Source organism: Lycium ferocissimum, chromosome 6, assembly GCF_029784015.1.
Source record: "Lycium ferocissimum isolate CSIRO_LF1 chromosome 6, AGI_CSIRO_Lferr_CH_V1, whole genome shotgun sequence".
Taxonomy (NCBI): Eukaryota; Viridiplantae; Streptophyta; class Magnoliopsida; order Solanales; family Solanaceae; genus Lycium; species Lycium ferocissimum.
Window position 1 is genome coordinate 47,738,051 of NC_081347.1, and position 26,178 is coordinate 47,764,228.

General features: G+C 39.1%; 1 long non-coding RNA gene across 5 annotated transcripts; it reads right to left on the reverse strand.

Annotated features, from left to right (window-relative positions):
• Nucleotides 1-5,517: 5,517 nt before the first annotated feature.
• On the reverse strand, nt 5,518-10,191 carry LOC132059729 (uncharacterized). Of its 5 annotated transcripts, none has more exons than XR_009415719.1 (4): nt 9,761-10,191; nt 9,546-9,638; nt 7,812-9,460; nt 5,518-5,805 (listed from the first exon to the last, which is right to left on the reverse strand). It is a non-coding gene; the product is annotated as an uncharacterized LOC132059729 (long non-coding RNA). The 5 variants fall into 5 exon arrangements; XR_009415720.1 differs by lacking the exon at nt 5,518-5,805 and having other exon boundaries at nt 7,678-8,661; nt 9,034-9,460; nt 9,761-10,187; XR_009415721.1 differs by lacking the exon at nt 5,518-5,805 and having other exon boundaries at nt 7,678-9,106; nt 9,394-9,460; nt 9,761-10,160.
• Between the last annotated feature and the right edge of the window lie 15,987 nt (nt 10,192-26,178).

Below are 26,178 nucleotides of genomic sequence, written 5' to 3' on the forward strand. Positions count from 1 at the left end.
GAGTAATTGGTAACACCGTCGTCTTTGCGACGTAAAATCAAGCGCTTCTTGGGAGGCAACCCATGTGTAATTTTTGTTGCTTTTGAAATTTTTGTAACTTAGATAGCGTGTGTATAGGGTAACGTTTTTTTTGGTGCAGGATGAAAAGTGCAGAAAAATCACTGAAGACTGGAGGAAACTGGAGTTATACGGTCCGTATAACATTATACGGGCCCTATAATCCAGTCCTAGACGGTAAGGAAATCAAACAGAACACTGTTTGAAGACATCCTTCATACACGATCATTTTCACAGACCGTATAAATTTATAGGGGAAGTATAATTGATCGTGTAATTAAGATATGCTCAACAGGGGTTAGTTAAAAAAGTTGAAGTTACACGGAGATTATACGGCCCGTATAACTTGTAGGAAAAAAAAAGTTCGCAAACAGAAGGTTTAAAACCCCTTCACCTGCCCACTTTTCCTCCTCCCCACTAACTCCCACTCCTCTCCATCACTACCCACGAACATATAGCAATTAACCCACTACCAATCTGCCCTTAAATCTCCATAAATACATCTAAGTTGCCACCAAAATCCATCAAACCCATTCTTAATTTCCTAATACCCAAAAACCCTCTGTTCAAGATTCACTAGTTTTTCTTTATTTTTCAGAAAGTTTTCCTCAAGGATACTTCTCAATATCATCAATACACAGGTATGTTGATGCTTCACTCCTTAATTTTGCTCTCATAGGTGTAATTTATTATTGAGTGTTGACTTACTTAGGGTGCTTAGTGAAAACTTCCATGGTTCATAATTTTTCTAAATGGGGATGAGTATAATGGGCTATTTTGAATTCATGGGGTTAAGAAATCAACATCTAATGGGTTGGAGGGCATTTCAGTTGACGAATTTGAATTTTGGATTCCAATATTGTTATGCCCGCCAAAATTGCTAAAAATTGAATCCTAATGAACTGTGAAAATTTGACAATTGGGTGAAGTAAAGTAACTTGACCCTGTAGGAATTGAAACCATGGAAATAATGTGTGTGTGATGATCTCCTGTTACTGAAAGGTCGTACAGGATTGGAGGGATAGCAGAAGCCCAATATTTCAATTCATGAGTATATCTTTGTTATACAGACCGTAAATTATTATACGGTCTGTGAAACTCGTCCGTATAGTGCATTAAGGCTTCTGCAGTATCTGCCTCCAACAATCCTGACTTATACGGACCGTATAATATTATACGGTCCGTAAAAGACTTATACGACCGATATAAAAAAACCAAAAAGATTTTTCTATTTTCTTTTGACTTTAATTTCTGAGACCCGTTACTAACAAATGCTCTTTTCCAGGCATGGTTCAAATACATAGTGTTCGAAGGGGTGCGGGGCCCCGAACTGGTAGGGGCCGAGGCTAAGCCCAAGACCAACTAGAGATTCATCATCGCCTGATAGATGAGGCCTCTGATGATGAGGTCGTGCCAGTAAAGAAGGTTCGGGGGACTACCAATCCTTAACCCGTGACTATGATTCCTTCCACCTCGGATGAGGGAGAAGAAGAGTCAGCGGAAGCTGGGTCTGAAAATGCGAGGTCCATATGCAGTGTGTCTAGATCAGCTGAGCCCTCAGATAATGAGGGAAATACGAATGGAGCGGCTCATCTAAGCTTACAGACACCCTAGCTCCGAATTCTAATGCTTTCCCGAAATCGGCACAAGGCAGGTGCATGGCAGGCGCAGGTTGGTTCTGAGGAGTAAAACACTACCAGAGGATGCTTTGAGGTTCAGGGTTGAAGGATCGAAGAAGCTATATGAGGATGGTATTTCTCTCACCAAGCGGGGGGGAGGGGGGGAGGGAGCCGAAGAGAGACATATGGGAACAGAGGTGACTTGTGTTCAAGGGTCTTGAGGCCTTTCCCAACACTGTCGAGACCCTCCAATTCTATAGGCTAGAGGTGTTTGCTGAGCCTGCTGGAAAGTATTACCTGGTCATTGCACATGAATGTTATACCAACTACGAGGCTGAGTTGTTGAACATGAAGAAGCCCAGTCAGACGAATCCTCAACTCCTAATACTTGATGAAATCAAAGTGCGGAATGTAAAAGTTGACATCTCCACCGAGGCTATCAAGAATTTATTTCGAGGATGATTTTCGAGTGCCAGAAGATGAGAAAGAGTACTTAGACAAGTTAGATCACTGGAATCAGAGGACAATTATTAGATGGGTAGCTACGGCACTTGCCCATCCAGAGGTAAAATGTGCAAGAAGTCCAAGCCCGAAGATAGTCAAGAATACACTCAATAGGGAGGCCTGATTCTGGTGGCACCTGATCAGATGCAGATTATTGCTGACTCAGAATGACAACACAATCACGGTTGCCCAGGCGATATCTCTTGCCTCAATGATGAGTCGGTATCCGATAAACATGGGCGCACGATGGCGGTGAGATTTGACAAAGAGCACCCCAGCCTATGACCTCATTGGTATTCCTGTGTCTTATCACGGAGTTATGCAGATGAGCCTAGGTTGTTGGCATTCCAAATCGGGACCACTACACCAAAGCCATTCAGTTTGGGGATTGGCAGAACGGTAAGAAAGAAGATGCGGCAGAGATATTTGTGGCACCACCCGCTGGAGATATAGAGACTCAGCACGAGTCAGAGTTTGGGGCCATGGGAGATGCTACTACTACTGATCCTGATATTCCTGAAGCTGGTAGTACTGATGCTACAGCTCAGGCCCATGCCACTGACCCTAGTACTGTCACGGTTGTTGTTGCTGCTGCTACTGCTGGCCCACCACCACCACCCGCTGTTGCGCCCACTACCTCTGCGGGTGCTACTACTTCATTTGTCCACCACCTGCAGTGCAATCTGGGCCTGATTTATTAACATTCTCTAGAGCAAGTTACCAAGAAATAGCCTTTACGACTTTAAAGGCTGAAAAACAAATCGAGGTGATCTTGGCCCAGCTTAAGCCCCAGATAAACAAACAAATTAAAATGGCCAAAAGAGAGATTTGGGAGGAATATGAACAGTTTCACCAGGTTTTCCAGGCGATTAGACGGGTTTGAGACGAGATTGGTTGCTTTGGAGCGATCAACACCAGGGGGTAGCTCAGCATCACTTAGTACGGAATTGGTAAAGTTGAAAGCTTAGTTTGAAGCGCTAAAGGCGCAAGGGCGAGTAGAGGAACCTATTCTGGCACCATATACTAGCGTGGATATTGATATCCCTGTTCAGAACCTGCTCGACTCTGAGGAGGAAGAAGAGGAGTTAAAGAAGGCACAGGGGAAACGGCCACTAGATGTCGTAGTTGAGGATCCAGGGGAGAGGAACAAGCGGCTGTGCCGAATGGAGAAGGAGATGGTGCAGGCTACTGCACTAAACTCTCTGCGTGAGAACTATCCAGACCCCATGGATACGTCGGGCAGCTAGCCCCGAGAGGCAACCTCTGATGTTGTTGTATCTGAGGTAGCACAGTCTCGAGCCGATGAGCATAGCGCCTAGGGCGCCCAGGTATCCCTTACCCTTTTATACTTACAGTTGATGCACTGGGGACACTACATGATTTTCAGTTGGGGGTGGGGGTACTTGATCATGTTAATAGTGTAAATATGTGTCTAGGAACCCCTTAGGCTTTTCTTTGCTAGAGTTCTTTTCCTGAGAGGTTTTATTTTGTTGAAACTGGTATGTGTAGGATGTTATTTAGGTATAATAGAGTAATTTTGACTTATGCGGTAGTGTTCTGAAACTTATGGCATGTTTGTGGTTTTGTTGGAAATTGTGGACACCACGAAAATTTTGAAAAATGCATATTTAGAAATAGCTATTGATTGACGTGATTGAGTCTTTGTATGACATTATGGTTATTGGGCTATTGTTTGTGATGAACGATTGCCTAAAAGGTCACATTTGTAAATATAATCCTTATGCCAATGTGTGGGTGAGTTGTTAGTTGTGTTCAGTCTATACATGTGTAATCTAGAACTTGCCCAGTTAGTCATGTTTGAATTCGACAATTGGTTAGGTTATGGGATGATCTTAGGCTTTCTTTATATAAATAGTCACTTTGATGAAATAAGCCTGACTATATGACATAAATATCCCTAGTTGTCCCTTTTTGAAACTTTGAACTTTTTCTTGACTAGCCGTTAACAAACCCGTACCCTTTGTGAAAGTATTCCAGCTTCGCACCTGTTCCCTCCCTAAGCCTACATTACAAGCCAAAAAAAGTCCTAATGTGATTACAACTGAACAAACCAAGGATGAAAACACAGAAATTAAGGTCAAGCCTATGGTATTTGGATGTATAGATATAAAATTCTTTGTGAGTGTGAGTATCTTCTCTTCTCTTTAGTCTTTTGTCCCTTTTTCGTTGTATATATGTGTGTTTGGGACGTTCTTTGGTCCATGTGAAGGCACAAGGATGGAAATTGGTGCAAAAGAAAGTGACCCTTTGAAAGTGACATTTGTATGCATCATGATATGCTCGATAATGTAATGTCATAAATCGAAGCTTCATTGTGAGTGGTAGCGTTCTTGAGTTGTGCATCTTATTTTAAGAGTGAAAGTGAGGTGGTCCTTGATAGTAAAACATGCATGCCTATAGTTCGGAGTCAAAACCATTGTAGACAGTATTACTCTGTGATATCTAGGTGGTATTTGAGTCTTCGTTGTGTTGTACTGCTTGCTTGAGGACAGGCAAAGACTTTAAGTTGGGGGTGTTGATGTGCCAGGACATTGTGGCACATTCGATACTTTTTTACGAGAAGTTTTACTTGTTTTGATGTGTTTTTGTTGTGTTTCAGGTAAATCCTAAAGTCTGGGTTCAAGAACTGAAAGTTGCAGAAAATTGCCTTTGAAGGTTGACTTTCACAGTCCGTACAATATTTTACGGATCGTGTCTGTGGTCGTATAAAAGAGAACAAGACAATAGAATGTCAAAATTGGAAGATGCCGAGATACGAGCACTTATACGGACCGTATAATATTATACGGGCCGTATAGTTGGATGTGTTGAAAGATTCAAGAAGAGATAGAAAGTTGTGTTGGAAGAAGGAGTCTCATGAGCAAGTTATATGAGCCGTATAAGTTTATACGAACCGTGTAATACCAGTTCGTGTTTTTCTCTGCAGAACTACAAGAAAACAGGCTTTTAGCAAAGGGAAAACTAGTCGTTATAAGTACAAATCCGGTCGCTATAAGTTAACAACGATCGAAAAAAGTTTGGTCGTCGCCGGTCACTAAAAGCCTTGTCATTAAAAGTCAACGACCGGATTCTCGCTAAAAATTCTTTAGCGACAACATAAATTCTGGTCGTTATATTCCTTTTTAGCGACTAAAATTTCCCTTCGCTTATTATCATTCCGGTCGTTAAAATCCTTTAATGGCTATAACAAATTTGATCATTATAGGTAATTTTTGTGGCTGTATTTACCTTCACTATTTGCTTGTGAACTTTCAACAGCCATAAAATAGTAAAAAAAAAAAATCAATATGAATTCAAGCACACAGACATCAGAAGACATACAAAACTATCAGTACTTCATTAAAATTTGGTAGTTAATTACAAGGAACTAATCATCACATTGAAAAACATACACATCTAAATAGTATGACATTTAATTTGTCTCCTATTAAAAGAGGAAATAAAGTTGTAACATGTACAAGAAAGAAAAACATCTAAAAACAATCCTAACAAAACAGAGAATAGGCTCCGCTTGTGCTTCAACTTGTTCTTTAACATTTTCAGTTTCTTCGACTTGCTCATCAGTTTCTTCAAGTCCAGGCTCTTCAGACTTCAGATTCTCAATCTGGTAAAATTTAAGTTCATGTCAATTTAGAATCATGGTGTATAGAATCGTTGGTGTATATCAGATCAAATATAAGGTGCATATGATGAAAAATGAACTGCATTCAGAAGGATCTCAAACAAAACCAGGCAGAACAAAACATCTGGAAAGTAGAACAACTTCAGTTTCAAAAAGAAGCAGTTGATTGAAAAAAGGGAGTTTCTACAGAAGAAAAAAGCACCAGGATGTTAAACCACAGATGAAAGCATGAACTCTAAACTCAAGTACACATATGTATGTAAGATTTTTCCTATATTGCATATCATCTCCTGTCAACAATATAGAACATCACAGGCAATGACCAGCCACTACCAGACTTGTCAATGTAAGACAAAAAAGCAGGTAACACTGAAACTACACAAGCAAATGAAAGAATATCGGAATTTGGAATGTTAATTGGGTTGCATTCCTCACCTACAACCGACTTATGTAAAAATTGTAATTTCCAGCATGGGTTTAGGGATAAAAGAACAACACTACATCAGAAGCCATTTATTAAGTGTATGCTAATAGCAAGTCATGGTGCCTAGAAAGGTACCAATAATGTAGCCACTGAAACTTTCACTTCTATTTTAGGAGTTTCAGCTAATCGATTGTTGTGATAAATCAAATAAATTCGACAATCTTTGAGTTAAAAGTAAATCATCAGAAATTTGAAATTTTCTGAACAAAAGGGTCAAACACTTAAAAGTTAGGAGTTCCATCGTTGAGGACGTGAGCGCGAGGGAGAGGGGGGGGGGGGTTCGTCATACTTTTAGCCATTTCAATCTTCAAACAATTAAGAAATAACATCAAAAGTAAATCCAACAATAGATCATAGCCTATAGTGAACTAATCACCACTCATAATATTACTAGGTTAGGAAAAAAGAATTTTTCATCCATGCCATCGAATCATTTCCCATAGACATGTACATTAACTGACCACAAATAGTTAAAATAATGTCCAGTAGGAGCAAGTCCAGGAATCTTACCTTTTCAGGATGGGAGATCTCGCTAATTTTTACTGTACGGAACTTAAGAGCTTCCTTCCTTTTGGCAACTTCAAATCATGAACAACTAATAATCTATTTCAATACTAACCGCCAAACAAATAATTTCATGGTACTAATTTTAGCATATCCTGATTATATAGCAATAGAACTGAAAAACACCAGAAAATTTTGATATAGTGTAAAATCTGCATATAAGAACATAAGTAATATGCATCCATAACATACTTGAACAATAACATCTTGATCTCCAACAGATCTTATAAGAATTGAAAATAGAGACAGAAGAACTCCTCTAAGTAGTAGAGTTGCTCTTGCTAAAATAATAGCAGTTGAAGCGAGAAAGTCAGCGAGTCCTTTTTCAGTTTTACGCATGATACATTGGCCAGATTACTTCTGAAAAAGACAATACAAATCTTATCTTAAATGATGAGAAGCCTGCTGTGAGGTGTAACTTAACGGGACATCGGACCTAACAAATTGTCAACCTAGAATACTCTCTGAATAGGTTTAACTCAGAGTTCTTTGAGAAACCAAAATTTATCTTCTAAAGAGATCAGTCTAGACGGACATCAAATAAAAAAAGGAAAAAAGAAAAAAATAACAAAGATGCATATTCTTTTACTTAGCGTATAATCATATTAGATCGAAAGGAGCATTGCTAAGCAAATCATAAAGAGAATAGTAACAGAATATCAGAGTTACCTAGTAAACTCAAGAAGTTAATTCAAGGACTAGTCATTTCTTGGTAGAACAATGATGAATGCTAGCTTTTATAGAACATACATTTTTTAATGTTCTCTGCACTTTTTATCACAATATTCCTCACTTGGGAAAATCCAAAGAAAGGAAAAGAAATCCTGTTATCATCTATAATGCCAACATCCAAACAGCTTATGCAAATAATAAGGGCCTTCCTCCAATCTTTCTACAATAAACATATATAAACTAAATACATGCCGAACTTGAAATATACCTATTCTGTTCATAAGGAACCTGATGCTCCAGCACTTTTAAGTTTGAAGATTGAAATAGACTTTCCTGCAAAAGATTTACAAAAATGTATGTCTTATTTCTATAATAGATCTTTTGTCATGTTTTCCTATTTTGATTTGGTTGATATTTGACATTAAAGAAATGACACAATTCTACTTCCCCCCCCCCCCCCCCCCCCCCCGCCCTTAAAATCATGATTAGAAACTATCCACGATTGTAAGAATATGCTCAGCATGCCCTTATGGAAAATAGTCGACCTTGGAGCTGACTAGAGGGATTTGCACCATTACTCCAGCAAAGGCATGCCATAGCTGCGAATTTACACACTTCTCCAAAACCTCCTTAATTTCACCTATCCAGTGTTTCTTTCTCTTCTCCTTTTATGATGCTTCAATTGAAAACAATTATAGAACAGCAATTTCGGAAAAGCTTAGATGTTGTGTACCACAAATAAACAAATATCAGTAATAAATTTAAGTAAAAGGTACAAAAATGGGAAAATACGTACAAAAACCAATAAATTTCAACAACATATTCAAGTAGAAGGTAAAGAAAGAAAGTAGATGCAGAAACCAGTAACATTCAACAAGAAATTCAAGTAGCCGATCCAAAATAGAAAAACCCAATATAGAAACCAGCAAATTTCAACAAGAAATTCAAGTAGCATGTCCAAAACAGAGAAAACTAATACAGCTACCAGCAAGTCCCAACAAGTTCAATTAAAAGGTCCAAAAAGAGGAAATAAATACATAAATCAGTACTAAAGTAAATAACCTATGCAGTGATCCGGAGTACGAACATACAAACACATTTATGCTCAAGAAATTAACCTCTGAATATGAAAAAAATTAAAGACGATCAAAACATGTCTCTAGCAACAAAGTGAAAATGAGATAATCAATTTTGAAAACTGAAATTAAAGCCGCAAAATTGCAAAAACTATTATGACTATACGGTATCATCAATGCTCTCCTATTCAATAGGATCTGACTTCTTTCTTTCTACTTATATCAATACTCATAAAAATAAATGCTTCACAGAATCGATAATAAAAAGTGAAAGTAAGCACTTAGGATTACAGGCTTTTTAGCTTCAAAAACTCTCTCAAGTTTGTCCTCTCCTTAACCATGATTTGAAAACTAAAACTCACAAAGCAAGAATCATTAAAAGTCATAAAGAATAACAAGAGTTAGCATGAGAACCTAAGCAATATGAAGTCAAATGCAGGACGGTTGCAAGGATGAACCTAAGAGACGCAATGCATGAATATGTCCACTGCAAGACAACTAAAGAGAGACTGAACTGATGCAAACACAAAACACAACCAAAAAATTTTAAGCAGCCAATAATGAACATGAACACTACAAACTTTGTCAATCCAAGTCTTCAACAATCATAATCTTTTGATTGGGCAAAGATTGTGTCAACAGAGTCAACCAAATAAACGTGAAAAAAGCATAATATAACATGACAGATAAATTTCTAAAAAAAAGGGATAATTGAAAAGACAACCATAAAATTTCTTTAGGAATTCGTACATGCTTCTAAACAATAGCTATTACCTGCCCTAATGCTTGAAGACGCAATCCTCACAGAACTCCTTGAACCTGATCTACAAGTAGATTTCTCCTAAAAATAAAGAGAATAATAGTGAAATTAACCCCTCCTAGGTTTAATTTGTGAAGAAAGATTTGAAATGAATTTATATAAAAACCTCTATTCAGTGACAATTGGGAAGAACTTCTCGAACCGCACAATCAAGATATCGAATAGCCTGTAGGAAAACTTCAACAGAAGATCGCCTGCTCTATCAAATATGAAAAACAAAATGACGAAAACCAAAAAATCAATTTGAAGCTATGTCCCAAGAGAAGTTCAGAGACATGGCCAAGAAACAAAATTTTATGAATATAAAGGAACATCATTTACTTGCAATAACTGGGTCTGAAATAAAATGAACGGAGAATCTAACCAATGTTTAGAAGTTGAGACTCAGATTTCATGCTTGAGTAGAAGCGGAAAGCAGAGAATTGATTCATGTAACCCTAGAAATGGAGTATAGGATTTGGCTCCCTTTTTTCCCTTTCTAATTACTGAAGCGGTTTCCTTTTATTTTGTAAAAAATAGAGAAGTTTTGGGGAATAATGGGAGTGATCTATTTTTTCCGCCAAAATACTAGCTAGTACTAACGACAGGATATTGTCATCTTAACCGACCGGATATTATATTGTCGCCATTCTTTGAACTAGAAATAGACTTTAACGACCGTAAATATTTTTGGTCACCTAAATACACTTATACTGACCGGATTTATGTCATGTCGTTAAGAAATGGTCATTAAAAGTCAAGTTCGTTGTAGATTGCCTTTGAAGGTTAACTTTCACGGTCCGTACAATATTTTTCGAATTGTGTCTGTGGTTGTATAAAAGAGAACAAGGCAAAAGAATGTTAAAGTTGGAAGATGCTAACATACGAGCACTTATACGGACCATATAATATTATATGGGTCGTATAGTTGGATGTGTTGAAAGATTCAAGATGAGACAGAAAGTTGTGTTGGAAGAAGGAGTTTCACGAGCAAGTTATACGAGCCGTATAAGTTTATACGAATTGTGTAATACCAGTTCATGTTTTTCTCTGCAGACGTGAAGACTAAAGGTCCTATAATATTTATACAGTCCGTGTAATGTTATACGGACCGTATAAGTTGCCTCCTGGGACTTAAGTGCGATTTTAGCAAATTAAGCATTAGACCTAAATTAAGCATTCTACGATTTTAGTAACCTTTTCACACCATATTCCCAGTGGGATTCGACCCGAACCTTGTTGGGTTACTATATTTTATATCGTCTGCTTTACGCTAATAAAAAGTGTAATTTGAGCGTATCAGATCCCAAATAAAAGCTATAACTCTATCGGAGTGACGTAAGGTTGGTAAACCTCCGATTATCATTATAGAACAATTATCATCCGCATATCTCACCTTGAAGGAACAATAACCATAAGATGAGATTAACAACAATAAATAAGGCCAATAATCATAAGACAAGATCATTAACATCATGAGACAAGATCCATAATATCATAAAAAGATCAAGAACCTTAGTTTTCAACATTTCTAGGAATGAAGCCATTGTGAAGGACATTCGTATATGAGTTTGTATCAATAAAATCATGCCATAGAAAGAAAGGGACAGCCTTACCATACCTTATCATCTCCTTAACTACTTAATGTATATCCTCCTGAGCTCACAAATCTACATTCAAGATGGTTCACACTAAGGTTAAGTCGTCGAAACGCTTATAAAGTCGAACTAGACTACTAATGAGCTAATGAAATTTGGGCAGTATTTTCCCTATATTATCTACTTCCTCCAAACATCAAAACAACTCCCAAACAACAATAACAATATCAACAATATCATAGCCAAGAGATTTACATTCAAATTAGACTCAAATCAATCCAAAAATCCCTTTCAAAAAACAATCCATAGTCATCAACTTCAACTTAATAACTCTTGATTTCTCTACCGTGGTTCTCTTTACTCTAAGAATTACTAAACCTCCAAATCAACTAAACATAAGCAATAAGATGAAGAACATACCTTATACTTGAAGAACTTTAGCCACACAAAACTTTCCTCAAGATCAAATCCACCACAACTCCAAGTCGAAGCAAGAGCAACCACTTTTTATGAATTAGTTTAGGGTTTTAATGCTTGATCTCCTCTTGAAATAGCGTAAGATGTTTATGAAAGGTTTAGGATGGTTGTGAGAGCTTGGAGGGTCTAGAAGAATCTGATTTTTGGTGAAAATGAGCCCCAAGGTCGTGGTCCCTTTTATTTATAACAAAAGAGAAAAATTTGACCGCCTCAACTTCGACGGTCACCTCGACAGACCGTCGATCTGCTCGACGACCGTCGAGTGGTGGCATCAAACTGCCGGATCAGAGCTAACTCTTTGATGGTGGTTCGACGGTGGGGATTGATGGGTCGTCAACTATTCGACGGTCCATCAAAATGGGCATCGAACTACCCTCTTTGTGACACTCATTTCCTTTGATTCGTTCAACCTCCAGTCTTTCCGATACTTGTTAGACCTGACTTAAACCCTCATACACATAGAATGAACATGTATAATCTCTTATGACCTTGACGAAAACTTCACTTCCTAAATCTACATCAGCTAACTCCCGGCGAAACTCAACGTATAAAGTACGGGGTATAATGAAAATTCCTCCGGTCTAAAGTTACTTAAATGTTAAAAAACACCTTAAAGTCTGGTTGTGAAACAACTCAGATTGCTCTTTCTTATAGTAAGAGTAGAAATATCTTTGTTACATAAACAAGGCATGGATAAGCAGTTTAAACATAGAAAGTTAACCATTGAACAAAGTGATGAAAGCATAAAACATTTCATTAAGATGTTTCGAGCTCAAAATAACCTAAGGGAGAAACTTACAAGCCCGATAAAGGGACAAACACATTCAGTCCCGTGATCTGCCAAGGTATGGCAAGAACAAGTTTGTGGCTTTTCAATATAAAATTAAAGCACGCAGGCCTAAACATATGAAGGGGCCTGAGTTAAGAAGCAGTAGAGGCATCTTTGGTTACAAAGGGACCACATAATTGTCACGACCCGACTAGAGGGCCGTGACGGATACCCGGAGCTATCTACCGAGCACCACTTATCATGCTACTATCGTCCCAACCTATACACATATAATCTCCAAGATGATGCTTACTATGAACTGATCATAAACTATTCTGTAAAACGTATGTATATATATACATAAGCCCTCACGGCAGCAAAAGAATGATATACAAAATATACAATGAGGGTCACATAACATCTACTACCCACACATAAGTATCTACGAGCCTCTGGCGAACGTTTCGAAGTCTTGAAGACGGGACAGGACCCCGCCATACCCAAGTATGTACATAAAAGAATATATCAAAAACTGCACCTCCGAAATATGAAAGTGCTCCTGTGCAAGCTGATCCGGCTCCTAGGAATCTGGGTCATCTCCCTATCTACTTGTGGGCATGAGCACAGCGTCCAAAAAAAAAGGACGTCAGTACGAACAATGTACTGAGTATGTAAGGCATGCATTATAACATAATAAAGAAACAAGAGAGTAAAAGATGATGGGATAACCTGTGACTGCTTGCCTCTTAAGGCGGAGTCATGCATGCAAACTTATATAATTAACAACATCATATCATATATTGCTGCGGAACTTGCAGCCCGATCCATTTATCCATGTATTTATCACATATCGATATATTGCCGCGAAACGAACGGCCCGATCCATTTATCTATATATCCCACGTCCGGGCATCCAGCGTCCGGGACGATATCATAATATGCCAATTGATCAGGTGGCTATGCGTATATAATGCCTCACCTTTCCCCATGTCCCTTATATACATATATATATCATACGCATATATAATATAAATAGCATGCATGAGAGCCCAAATAAAAGCTACACTTTATCGGAGTGACGTAAGGTCGTGAACCTCCGATTACATTGTGACGTCATCATCATCGCTATGTCTCACCTTGAAGGAACTAATATCATGAGCTGAGACAACAACAAAGAGTAACATCAATGAAATCATAAACGTAGAAATATCAACGTCATGAAAACATCATTATCATCATCACTATCATAAAACATATCTCATAAGGAGCTTTTAAGGATCTTTAACTTTCATCTTTTGGGATGTAAGAAGGTCATGGGAATCTAGGAAAGAAATTATAGTATAGAAGTCATGCCTTTGAAGGAAGGGGACTAGCCTTACATACCTTTACGTCTCCTTAACGATATCGACTAAGCCCTCTCGTTCCGAGCTCACAATTCTACATACAAAAGGGTTTGCACTAAAATCAGATAATCGGAAGTATACTTAAGCTTAAACTAAAGCGATTAAGGGCTAACGAAAATTGGGCAGCATTTCCTTTGTTTCGACAACTTTTCCCCATATAATAAAATAGCTCCCAAACATCATAACCACACCCATAATATATAATACGTAATTCCTTCGAGTTAGATATGATTCGACTTCCCAATTTACTTTCAAAATCCTCCATAACCATAACTACAATGCAACATCATGTTCGTCATTCACATAAAACCTCCTCAACATCATTAGCAGCATTCACAACAAGGTTATACTCATATTACACCACGAATCATGAGTCAAGCTATCTTTCAACTCCTCATACCACTAGTTACATACTTGAGCTCATATTCCATATTTCTTTCCTAATTCAAATTCTTCAACTACTTAACACCATCAATAACATGAAAAAATTATAAAACTCATCTTTGATTATGTAGGAATGGTCTTTGGATGGAATTACTCCTCTTGAGAAAAACTCAACTTCAATACCCAAGAGATTCTTAGCTTTTATCAACCCTAGGAAGCATCCACACCCTTGATTCTACCAACTTTTGATGTTTGATCCTTGATTTTCCTCTTAGATATGTGTTAGTATGAGATAGAGAGAGTTCTAGAGGTTTAAAGAAGGTTGGAGAAGTGGAAATGAGAAAAAAAAAAGAAGGGTCGTTCATATATGGAAAATAAAATTCGGACCCGACCCGAAACATACGGTCTACTATACGGATCGTATAAATTATACGGTCCGTATAATGGTCCGTACGTTTCCTCCAGAACCTCACCCCTCAGTGGAAGGGTTCTACGGTCGGGTTACGGGCCGTATAAATTATACGATCCGTATATATGACCTTATAATCCACAAATTTTTCGGTTTTGTCCTCGTCGTTTCGTTTGATCTCGAATCCTTGTGGAACCTTCTTGGCACTTGTTCAATACTTCCTTAACAATCTAAAAAACCTCATGACTCATCCTCAAGGTCTCACTAAATACCCCTTAGCTCGATAACTGTGAAATCTTCCCCAAAAATAACTTATACTTCGCTTCCCTTAATGAACCTAGTTTCACCAAGTCAGATAACTTTAAAAAAATCTTATCGTATGTACTTTAAGGTTGCCAAATACCCTTTTATAGTTTTAAAAGCTTCATGTTCATCTTAAGCTTGCGTTAGTCTATCTACGACACCACGACATGAAATTTTCGATGTGTAATACTCTCCCCCCCCCCCCCCCCTTAAGAACATTCATGCTCGAATGTTAAATTCTCGGGAGTTTTGCAGAAATTTTGCCTGAGTCTCCCTGTATTTGGGCCCTACCATCCTATCACAGCAACCCAAAATAACATCGCCACACAGGGATACAGCATCAACAATAAGAACAATGGCCACACACGACCCAAAAGCGATAAAGAAAAACATTTCATACCTGGGAACACCGGCGTTTCATCTTGAGTCTCCGCTGGGGGTGGAAATAAATGCAAATATTTGGACTTCATCGCTTCTTATGCTTCCCAAGTCGTTTTCTCTTTGTTATCATTCCTCCATAAAACTTTGACTGAGGCTACTTCCTTGTTTCTGAGTTTTCGCACTTGCCTATCCAGTATAGCAATAGGCGTCTCTTCATACGCCAATCTTTCGGTGACTTGGATATCACTTGCGGGTACTATTTTGGTAGGATCTCCAACGCATTTACAGAGCATCGATACATGGAAGACTTGATGGACTGAGTTAAGCTCTGGGGTAAGTCTAATTCATAAGCCACTTGGCCCACTCTGCGTACAATCTTGTAGGGTCCAATATATCGGGGACTAAGCTTGCCTTTCTTACCAAAGCTCATTGGTGACACTTTCAAAAATACCCAATCATTGTCCTGAAATTCCAAATTCCGTCGGCGATTATTCGCATAAGATTTTTAGCGGCTTTGGGCTGTCAACAGCCGGTCTCGGATAAGTTTAATCTTCTCAACCACTTGTTGGATTAATTCTGGGCCTATTAACTGTGTTTCCCCTACTTCAAACCATCCGATGGGCGATCTACATTGTCTACCATATAAGGCTTCATACGGGGCCATCTGGATATGCGGCATGATAACTTTATTATATGCAAATTCAATAAGTGGCAAGTGATCCTTTCAATTACCTCCAAAGTCCAATGCACATTCCCGCAACATATCTTCTAAGGTTTGAATAGTGCGCTCAGCTTGTCCATCAGTTTGCGGGTGAAATGCGGTGCTAAATTTCACTTGAGTGCCCAATCTTTCTTGAAAGGACCTCTAAAATTTGGCTGTGAACTGTGCTCCTCTATCAGTAATGATGGACACAGGAATGCCATGAAGTCGCACTATCTCTTTGAGATACAATCTGGCATAGTCCTCTGCTGAATATGTAGATTTAACTGGCAGAAAATGTACTGATTTCGTGAGTCTGTCAATAATCACCCAGATGGAGTCATACTTGCGCCGAGAACGAGATAAACCCACAACAAAATCCATATTGATCGCTTCCCATTTCCAGGTTAGAATTTCCATTTCTTGCAAAAGCCCTGCTGGTTTTTGGTGTTCAATTTTCACTTGTTGACAATTTGGACATTGAGCCACAAACTCCGCTATATCTCTCTTCATTCCTTCCCACCAATACATTAATTTGAAATCATGATGCATCGTTGTCGCTCCTGGGTGAACGGAATAATGAGAGTAATGGGCTTCTTCCTGAATTTGACGGCGTAATCCCGCAACATCCGGAACACATAGCCTGCCTCGATACCTAAGAACTCCATCTGCAGAGATCTCAAATAGTGACTTCTCCTTTTGGGGAAGTGTATCTTTATAATAGCTCAAATTAGGATCTTCATATTGGTGCCTTTTTACTTCCGTGTCTATGGACTTCTATAAGCATTGTAGGTTTTGGCCAAGTCTTCACAGCCTCAATCTTTTAAGTATCGACCCGAATACCATCGGCTGAGATGATATAGCCCAGAAAAGTTACAGAATTCACATTTTAAAAATTTAGCATATAATTTTCGAGCTCGGAGAATTCCAAGGACAGTGTGCAAATGATCCACATGCTCTTCCTGTAACTTGGAATATACCAGGATTTCATCGATGAACACAATTATGAATAAATCTAAAAATGGCCTGAACACATCATTCATCAAGTTCATAAACACTGTTGGAGCGTTAGTCAAGCCAAACGACATCACCTAACATTCATAATGACCATATCTAGTCCTGAATGCTGTTTTCGGAATGTCTTCTTCTTTGACCCTCACTTGGTGGTATCCTGACCTCAAATCTATCTTGGAAAACCACTTGGCTCCTTGTAATTGATCAAATAAATCAGCGATCCTTGGAAGCGGATATTTATTCTTTATTGTCACCCTGTTTAGCTGCCTATAATCGATGCACATCCACAAGGACCCATCTTTCTTTCTTACAAATAAGACAGGTTCTCCCCATGGCGATGAATTGGGTCTAATAAATCCCTTTTCGAGCAAATCTTTCAATTGTGCTTTTAACCCTTTCAATTCTGCAGGAGCCATTCTATAAGGAGGGATAGATATTGGCTCGGTATCTAGCAATACATCGATAGTAAAATCAACCTCTCGCTATGGTGAAAGGCCTGGAAGCTCGTCCGGAAATACATCTGGAAACTCGTTTACCACCGGGAGGGATTGAAGAGTAGGCAGTTTTGCTTCAGTGTCATGAACCTGAACTAAATGATAAACACAGCCTTTGGTGATCATCTTCCTTGCCTTAAGATAGGAAATAAATCTGCCTCTTGGAGATGCAGTATTACCGTTCCACTCTAGGACTGGTTCTCCCCGAAATTGGAATCGAACCACTTTGGCTCTACAATCTACATTGGACTAACAGGAAGCCAACCAATCCATGCCCATAATAACATCGAAATCCAGCATTTCCAGTTCAATTAAATCAGCTACGGTGTGTCGACCACATACTGCAATCACACACTTTTTATACACTTGTCTAGCTATTACTGGATCACCAATCGGAGTAGACACTTCAAAAGGTTTGATTGGTTCGAGTTTTATTCTAATACGACCAGCGATATAAGGAGTAATATATGACAAGGTAGAACCCGAATCAATCAATGCATAAACATCATAAGAAGATACTGTCAATATACCTATCACAACATCGGGGGAGGTCTCTAGATCTTGTCGTCCGGACAACGCATAAATACGGTTCTGGGGACCGCTCAAATTAGAGGCTCCTCTCTGCACCCCTCGCCACCGCCCGCCGAAACACGGGGAGTACGCCTACCGGGCGCACGGACGAAAAGAGCCTACCACCGAACTCCCGTTGGCTGGGCCTCATCTCGGCCACTCCTCAATGGACAATCACGCATCATATGGCCAACTCGGCTGCAGGCATAGCAAGCATCTGAGCCTCGGCGACACTGACCCGAATGTAACTTACCGCACTGACTGCACCGTGGCACCAGTGGTCTCCTCTGACTGGAATCACCTCCAAATATGGGGCCTGAAAATCTCGAGCTCTGGCCCTGCCCAGAATAAATAGGGCGATCAAATCTCCTACCCGCGAACCAAAGGAGGGGTGCGGCTGCACTGCCGCAGCATCGGCCCGATGTCTCTGAATCATGTGTCTCTAACCTCCTCTATATTCACCGCTAGGACTGGTGGATCTGGCCCTCTTACCATGTCCCCTGTCAACATCTCGCTCACCCTTGTGCGGTTGTTGTTGCTCTTCTAAGTTCTGGGCATGGGCTTGAATACGCGAGATGTCCATTCCTTCCAGAAGTGAAGTTGTCAAACAATCTTTAAACAAGTGTGGCCCTAAGCCACTCACAAACCGATGTACCCGGTCTCCCATGTCCGCTACCATGAGCATATCTAGCCAATGAATTAAACCGAAGACTATATTCCCAGGCACTCATACTCTCTTGCTTAAGATTCAAGAATTTATCAGCATGAGCCCGACGAACCTCGGGTGGCAAATAATGACGAATAAAAGCATCCACAAACTCTTGCCATTTTGGTGGAGGCGCTTTTTCCCCTCTTGAAGAAATCCAATTGTTATACCATAGAATAGCTACATCCCGGAGTCTATAGGAAGCCAACTCCACGGACTCAGTATCAGAAGCATGAATTATTCTCAGCGTTCTCAGCACCTCGTCAATAAAACCCTGCAGGTCTTCATCCGGTTTTGACCCGAAAATTTCCAGAGGGCTCAAGCTCATAAAATCACGAGCTCGGGCACTCGTCGCCCTATCACTTGGACCCGCACCCTGCCGCTGAGCCTGAGCGGCAACTAACTGAGTCAGCAACTGGACTGCATCTCGTAAGTCCTGATTCGGAGAACTAGGGGAAAGGGCTGGGGCCTTTTCATGCTCCTCTGCTGCTGGAGGAATAGGAGTGGAAGTGGCATACAAGGGAGTAGCACTCTGAGCCTCGCTATGTCCCAACTCAGCTGGGGGTTCCCGACTGGTGCCTTCTCTAGCGGTGTTTAATATTATGCGGATTTGTTTCTTCCTTGGCGGCATCGCTGAAATCATAACACACAATTAGGATAAGAGAAAATCTTACATTATGGCTCTATCACACGATCTATGAAGAAGAAGGACGATCGTTATTCCTAAATGCCCCGCAGCCTCTTGTTTATAAGTGTGGCGCGCTTCACACCCATAAATAAGACTCTACTGGACACGGCTCGTAGACACACCCTAGGACGGAACCGCTCTGATACCACTTTTGTCACGACCCAACCCGTTACGGCCCTCTAGTTAGGTCGTGACAATAATCCTCGCTATCTGAACCATTTTCTTCAACCTCTTGAAGATCTGCCTTTGTTGATTCTGCGACACCTAGATCGACTTCAGCTTTCATCAAGGCCTCGGGAAGATCGAATTTGCCTTCCAAATCTTCCTTGATAGTGTCCCTTTGGGACTCCAAAACAACCATACGCCAGAGTAGGCTTGTGCTGTGCTTTTCAGCTTCACAACGGTGTTGCAGTTTCTCACATGTGGCCTAAATTCACGTTCGGGAGGCCTCTAAACAAAGTAATTAGCCTCGAGAAACTTCTAATTCGGTTTCAGCTTTGAGGGGCCTAGGTTGTAGTTTTTGGTAGGCAGAGGTCAAGGTCTGGAGTGAATCCTCTCGATCCTCCAAAGCTGACTTAGCCTTGTCCCAACACAGCCTTAAAGAATACTTTAAAGACTCTGACTCCTGGCTCTTTGACTAGAGCGCGTCCACTTTAGCTTAGAGGCGATGATTCTCCAAATTTGATAGGTTCGCTTCTTGAGAGGCAGGAAGGGGAATCGCTCCAGCCATTTGCGCGGTAGAAATAACAGTGGCATGGCTTTATAAAAGTAGGTTGGATAGATGGGAGAGGGAGGCTTTCAGATCAATACCCTATGGCTGAGGTAGACGAAAAGGTCCTGATGAACCCGCGCCGGTACTAGCAGACGGGGCTGAACACCTTCGAAAGATTGGGTCGCCTGAGTATTAGGTTGCGTCCCTGTTTTGCCAGGGATCTCTTCAGTTATTCCGGTAGCCTCATCTTCGCGGTCTCTAGGAGCTGCCCCTTCATCGTCATCATCCTCAATATGGATGACTCCACAGTTGGCCTCTCTCCCTCTTTGAGAAATCGATGGCGGGTTCTTACCTAGGATCCAATCCCCTTTGAGGCAGTCCCGACAGGTTCAATAGGATCTTGAGCTCTACGTTTCTGGCTGCTCGAGGCCCTTGATGCAGCATTCAGGATGTTAGACAAGGCTGCTTCGCGAGTGGGAATTCTTCAAGCGGCAGGCCTCCTCGTTGGGATACATGGAAGATAATAAGAGATCCGTGTAAGGGGAAAGTGTAAAGAACTAGTAAAGGCATGAGGATTTATGGCTTACCATGACTCTTTCCTCTCCACCAATAAGAAGTCATGCTCTTCCAAGTCCTAACAACGTTAGGGGAAGTTATCAAGAGATCCATCACCCAACTCAAACACTCCGTGCTCAAGATCTGGTTCCACGGAAGCGACTGCAAAGGTCGGACAAATAGTGTGGAAAGGGAAATCGGCTAAGAGAAAAGAGAAAATAAGATTGCATGGAGACTTATGAGTAGCCTGCCATACTTCTGGAAAGGGCTCCGGGGAAGGACAGTGAAGTTGGTTGGTACGGATCATGACAAACCGATCACACCAACCCCGATCAAAGTCTTCCCCGGCATTGGTGATTAAGCCTCGAGTGCCCCGAGGGTATAGATGAATCATTCCTCCCTATAATACCCGAGAGGAATAAAGATACATCAGATGGTCAAGGGTAAACTCCACTCTAGCACGATCGGCTAAATACTGGATGCAATAAACTATCCTTCATATTTGAGGAGCTAGCTAGCCAAGACATAGTCAATATCGACGACAGAAGTCTTCAACGATTTAGGAACAGGAAGGGTGAAGCTAATGGTGAAAGGGTAAGTGTGGACCATGGTAAAACCCTCAGCATGATGGGTCATCCAGACCTCTTCTTCCACTATCAAAGCTTTAACCTCGGTTCCACAGTTGCAGTCAACATAAACTTAGGGAAGCATTTCCTTAGTGATTAGGGAACTGATCGCATCCACAAATTCGTGGTGATGATCAATGCGAAAATCCCCTTGGCATGCAAAGCCAGAGAGAAGGATGTCAGCAATGAAGGAGCCCAGATTAGAGTAACAGTGAAGGATGTCAGCAATGAAGGAGCCCAGATTAGAGTAACAGTGAGTGCAGGGCCTTTCCCTTGCAGACATGGAGGTGTGATGGAGTTCCTTCAGACTTGTCTTATAGAATGACGAGTGGGAGAATATGAAGGATTAGAATAAATCATATTCAGAATAGGGTTTTTCCGAAAGAGATGAAGGTCCTGAAGAAGTTGCACTTAGATGGAAGGAAATAAAAATGGTATGAAGGAGATATTATGTGAACAAAACTCTTACATATATAAAGAAGGAAATCATTGCACTTGTAAGTCGAGGAGTTGCGAATCATCATGGGACATGGCTTCATGTTGATCGACGTCCCCACCTAGAAGGGGGTGTATTGAATGTAATCCTGACAGCTGCCACATCAAAGTGAAGCGTCGGGAACATTTCATTTCCCGCCAAAAAAAGAGGAGTTACAAATTATTCCACTTCTCGATGACATTTATTCGTCTCCCCAAAAAGTTGGGGGAACCATCTGTATTGGTGAAATTCGTAGGGTACAACTAGACGAATCAAGTGACGATACATGAAAATCATAATGAGTCAGGTTCGAGTAAGCAAGGAAGAGTCTCCACTTGTGCTCGCGTGACCTCGGGGAAGCAATGAAACATCGTGCCTCGGAGGTCGAAGAAATGAAAAGGCTTCGAAGATTGCCCCGTTACACCAGGCGTGCAGAGACCAAAGGTTGTCTGTTACACAAAGACTTTGAGTCTTCCACGGACCATTAATGACCATTATTGTCCTCTTTATTATGCATCATTGCCTTAACATTAATATTTGATATTAATAGGGGGCACGATTCATGAAATGTGTGCCCCATAGCTCAAGTATAAATAGGAATCCTCATGCCATTATATATATATATATATATATATATATATATATATATATATATATATATATATAACATTATACTTACATTGTTCTCATCATCGTATTATTCTTAATCAAGTTCCTAAGACTCTAAGGGGTGGTTTGGTGCATGGTATAGGCTGGGATATCCCAGCACTAATTTTTTGTACCGTGTTTGGTAGGAGGTATAAATTTATACCTCTTATCAAACACGGTACAAAATGAAGCATAATCCCAAGGGTGGAATATCCCACCTTATCCCAAAAGGTGGATAAATTAGTCCCGGGATTATAATTTTGGCTACCTACCAAACGACCACTAAGGATATGCTTGCCCAAAGATTCTAGCTCAAGACTTCTCCAAGGCTTAGACTATTACTTAGATTACTCTTTGCTTGCATTTTAATAATCTTACTTGTTATTGCTAATTATGTTATTATTCTGGTCATATTGCTCCATGTGTCCTTGACCACATATACAAATTCAATTGTCCTGATTTAGGGGTAAACAATGTGACACTCTCTTCTTTTTGGTCCATCCAGAAAATGACATCTTTCCATATTTTGGAACAACTTAATTTCAAACTTTTCATTCTACCCTTATAAAATGATTTATAGCCATAAAAGTTTCTATGGCTTATTTCAGATCGCAAGTCTGATCCATAGTCTTCCTCCTTTTCTTTAACTCAATATCAAGTCAACTACCATCATATCAATTGGGATGAACCGGAGTACAATATATATCCAAACCGCAAAAAAAAAGGTAGAAAAAAGCAAAACGATTAAATGACGAAAAGGGCCCTTAAAAGCTTCAGAATTTGATAAATTAGCATATTCTTCGCATAGAAACAAACAATAGCTCATTTTATATAATTACAAACTACTTAGGTTCAAGGGTGACTCGCAGAAATATATGGTCACTTACCAGATAAAATATGTATGGATTTGCCAAGCATGGACCTTTCCCTCATGTGCTTGTCTCCAATAATTGCCTCGCAACATAAAAAATAAAAATAAAAAAAATTACTAACTTATCTTTATGCCCAATATGGGGTTCACTAAATGCCAAGTTAAAATTTCAAATGAAACTAGTGTTACTTTTCTGATGACGTGTTGAAAATCTATTGCTATTGTAGAGGCTCCAATCCAAATACTACATTCTTTATTACTGTACCCGAAAGCTCTATATTAGTTGAACTCCCCCTTGTCAATATACCATTATTATATCAAGTGAAAATGCTCCACTTGATCCTTCACAATCTCCACTCATTAAACTACGTGGGTTTTAACAGCTTTTTGTGTGATAAACATTCCTTGAACTAATGCATGCTACGACTATAATTTTTCAGATATATATAGCGGAGTGGTTCCCATCTCTTGTCTCTTATTACCATTAGACGATAATGGTATCCAACCGTAAACCAATCAATGTTTCACATTCTTTAATTAAGCTTCTTTCCATACTGCTAAGAGAACCAGGCTAGGAGATTATTTAGTAGGAGTTTGGCCATAGATTCCAAATACTTTACACTTTATTTAAAATTTATGGAGTTAGTGTTGAAGATAGAGTCGTATTTATTATACTTTTCGTAAAAAGTATATGAAATAATGTTCATGCTTTGAATGTACTTAAAATAACTTCAAGATTAAAAAATGAGTTGAAAAACATGTTATAATTTGTTTTCTAAATTTGAAATACATACTACTTTAAGTTGGATTTGAAATTTGTATGGCCAAACACTGATTCTCAAATAAAATGAAAATTTATTCCAGAAAAAGGTGAATAATTTTATAGACAAACGGTCAATCAAACCGAGTAAACCCAGCTTCAAGCTGGAATTAAGTTCTCTCATAAAGATAACATGATTCGGAGAAGAAATCATTTTGAGAACTGAACTGAAGTAGATTGTTATATTATGTATATCACGTCATACGTACATTTAATTATATATGCCTGGGCCTACGCAGTGTATCGCGAATATTTTACACAGTCCTGAAGCAAACTTTGTCTAATTATATATGTAATTTTATAAGGTACAAGTGTACAACTAATGAAAGAGATATAAATCCGTATTGGTATTATGGCATAAGATATATTCTCATGCTTTAACCTTTCAACCTTTCCGCTGGTTTCTTGGATAAAGTCTTCCAACTTTATTTGAAAACGAAACTAGTTATCCACAAGTTGCGTTTCTTAATTTCTCTTCAAGTAAAAATTACTCCCTCGATTTCAATTTAAGTGTTTTAGTTTGATTAGACACGAAGTTTAAGAAATAAAGAGGAATTTTGGAATATTGTGATCTTAAATTAAAGATGTGTATAATGTACTAAAATGTCTTTTGATGGCTATAATCTTGTCATGTAGGATGTTTGAATTGTCAACTTACTTAATATAGAAAGAGACTCTTTTTGGCCGGGGTGTATCTAGCATAGCAAGAGGGGTTTCAATTGAACCCCTAACTTTTGACGTGGAGCATAAATTTATGTGTAAAAAATTAATAAAATTATAATAAATAGTAGATATGAACCCATAAGTTTCAATACTAACAGTCTTAAGATTAAACTTCTAGAATTTTAATCCTGTATCTGCTTCTGCTTTTTGAGACAGATAAAAAAAAAAAAGTAATACATTTATGAGACGGAGGGCGTATCCTTTAATAAAGAAGTTCACCTAGGATTCTAATCCAGTGGCCTGTACTACTTGATGTGTATTTTGGTTCCAACTTAATTAATACCACAGAATTACGGAGAAGCTTCCCCACTATAGAAGGGCGTCCGTCCTAGGTGGGTGGTCAGTCATTGTTGCGTGTGGGACATAAACAAAGACTAAAGTAACTAAAGAAGATAATGGCAGAGAGTATAAATTAAAGGCTAAAGTACTGAAAGTGATACATATATGACTTGAGTCTTATGAGATGATTGTCATAGTCAATCTTTTTTATGAAAGAAAAGAAAGGATATATGAAAGAAAAGGAAGAAACATTCCAGTTTCAACGCTTTTTACTTCTGTTTACCAACCTTATTTTGCTGCTTGGCTAGATATTGACTTGCATGTGCATGTATCTCCTCATTTAATGTCTGACCGAGAGTTAAAACTTTTTACTCCGTTATATTTTTTTATATATATTATCAGGTTATTCAAAAAAATATTTACAAGTAAATTATTTTAAAATATAAGATTTGTAATCTTAAAAATAAAAAAAGTACGTAACAAGTAAAGGTAACCTAATAGTGTATAAAATTCTTTACACTATTAAGTTATTTAAAGGATAACTAAAGATATATAATTGCCTATAGTAATCGCCTGTAGTATTCGAGATTATTAGTACATTTTTCCAGGTTAAAATGCACTAATAATGTCAAGAAGTTTAACACTTTAGTCTTGTCTTTAAGTATATATCTGTGTCGAAGAAACAAAGTTTAATCATTCTACAGAACCATAAAGTCTGTATGTGCCAACATTATGCAAATGAAGCTGCTCTTCTTAGAAAATTCCTGTTCTTTTACTATTTACCAAAACTTACAAAAACAACAGGAAAGAACTGGCTTTTTCCAAAGTCCAGTTCTAGAATGTGAGACCTGTTTTGGGACATAATGCAGCCCTTAAAGTATACTGCCATGTTTAATAGATGCAAAATGGGAATTTACCATCTACCATCTGTACGGAGAAAAGTTGACACAAGCTCAAGATATAGGCAATTAAGTTAAACTGCCATCTTACTTATACATAGAAAGCGATGTACACATAACTCATCGAATCTAATGGAAGGTTACGGGATATTCGGTGAAATAGTCAAAGTGTCGGCAAACTGATCTAAATACCAAGGTTTAATTAAAAAAGAAGAATATTGCTGAAGTGAAGTTATAAAGTGGAAAGATGAGTTTT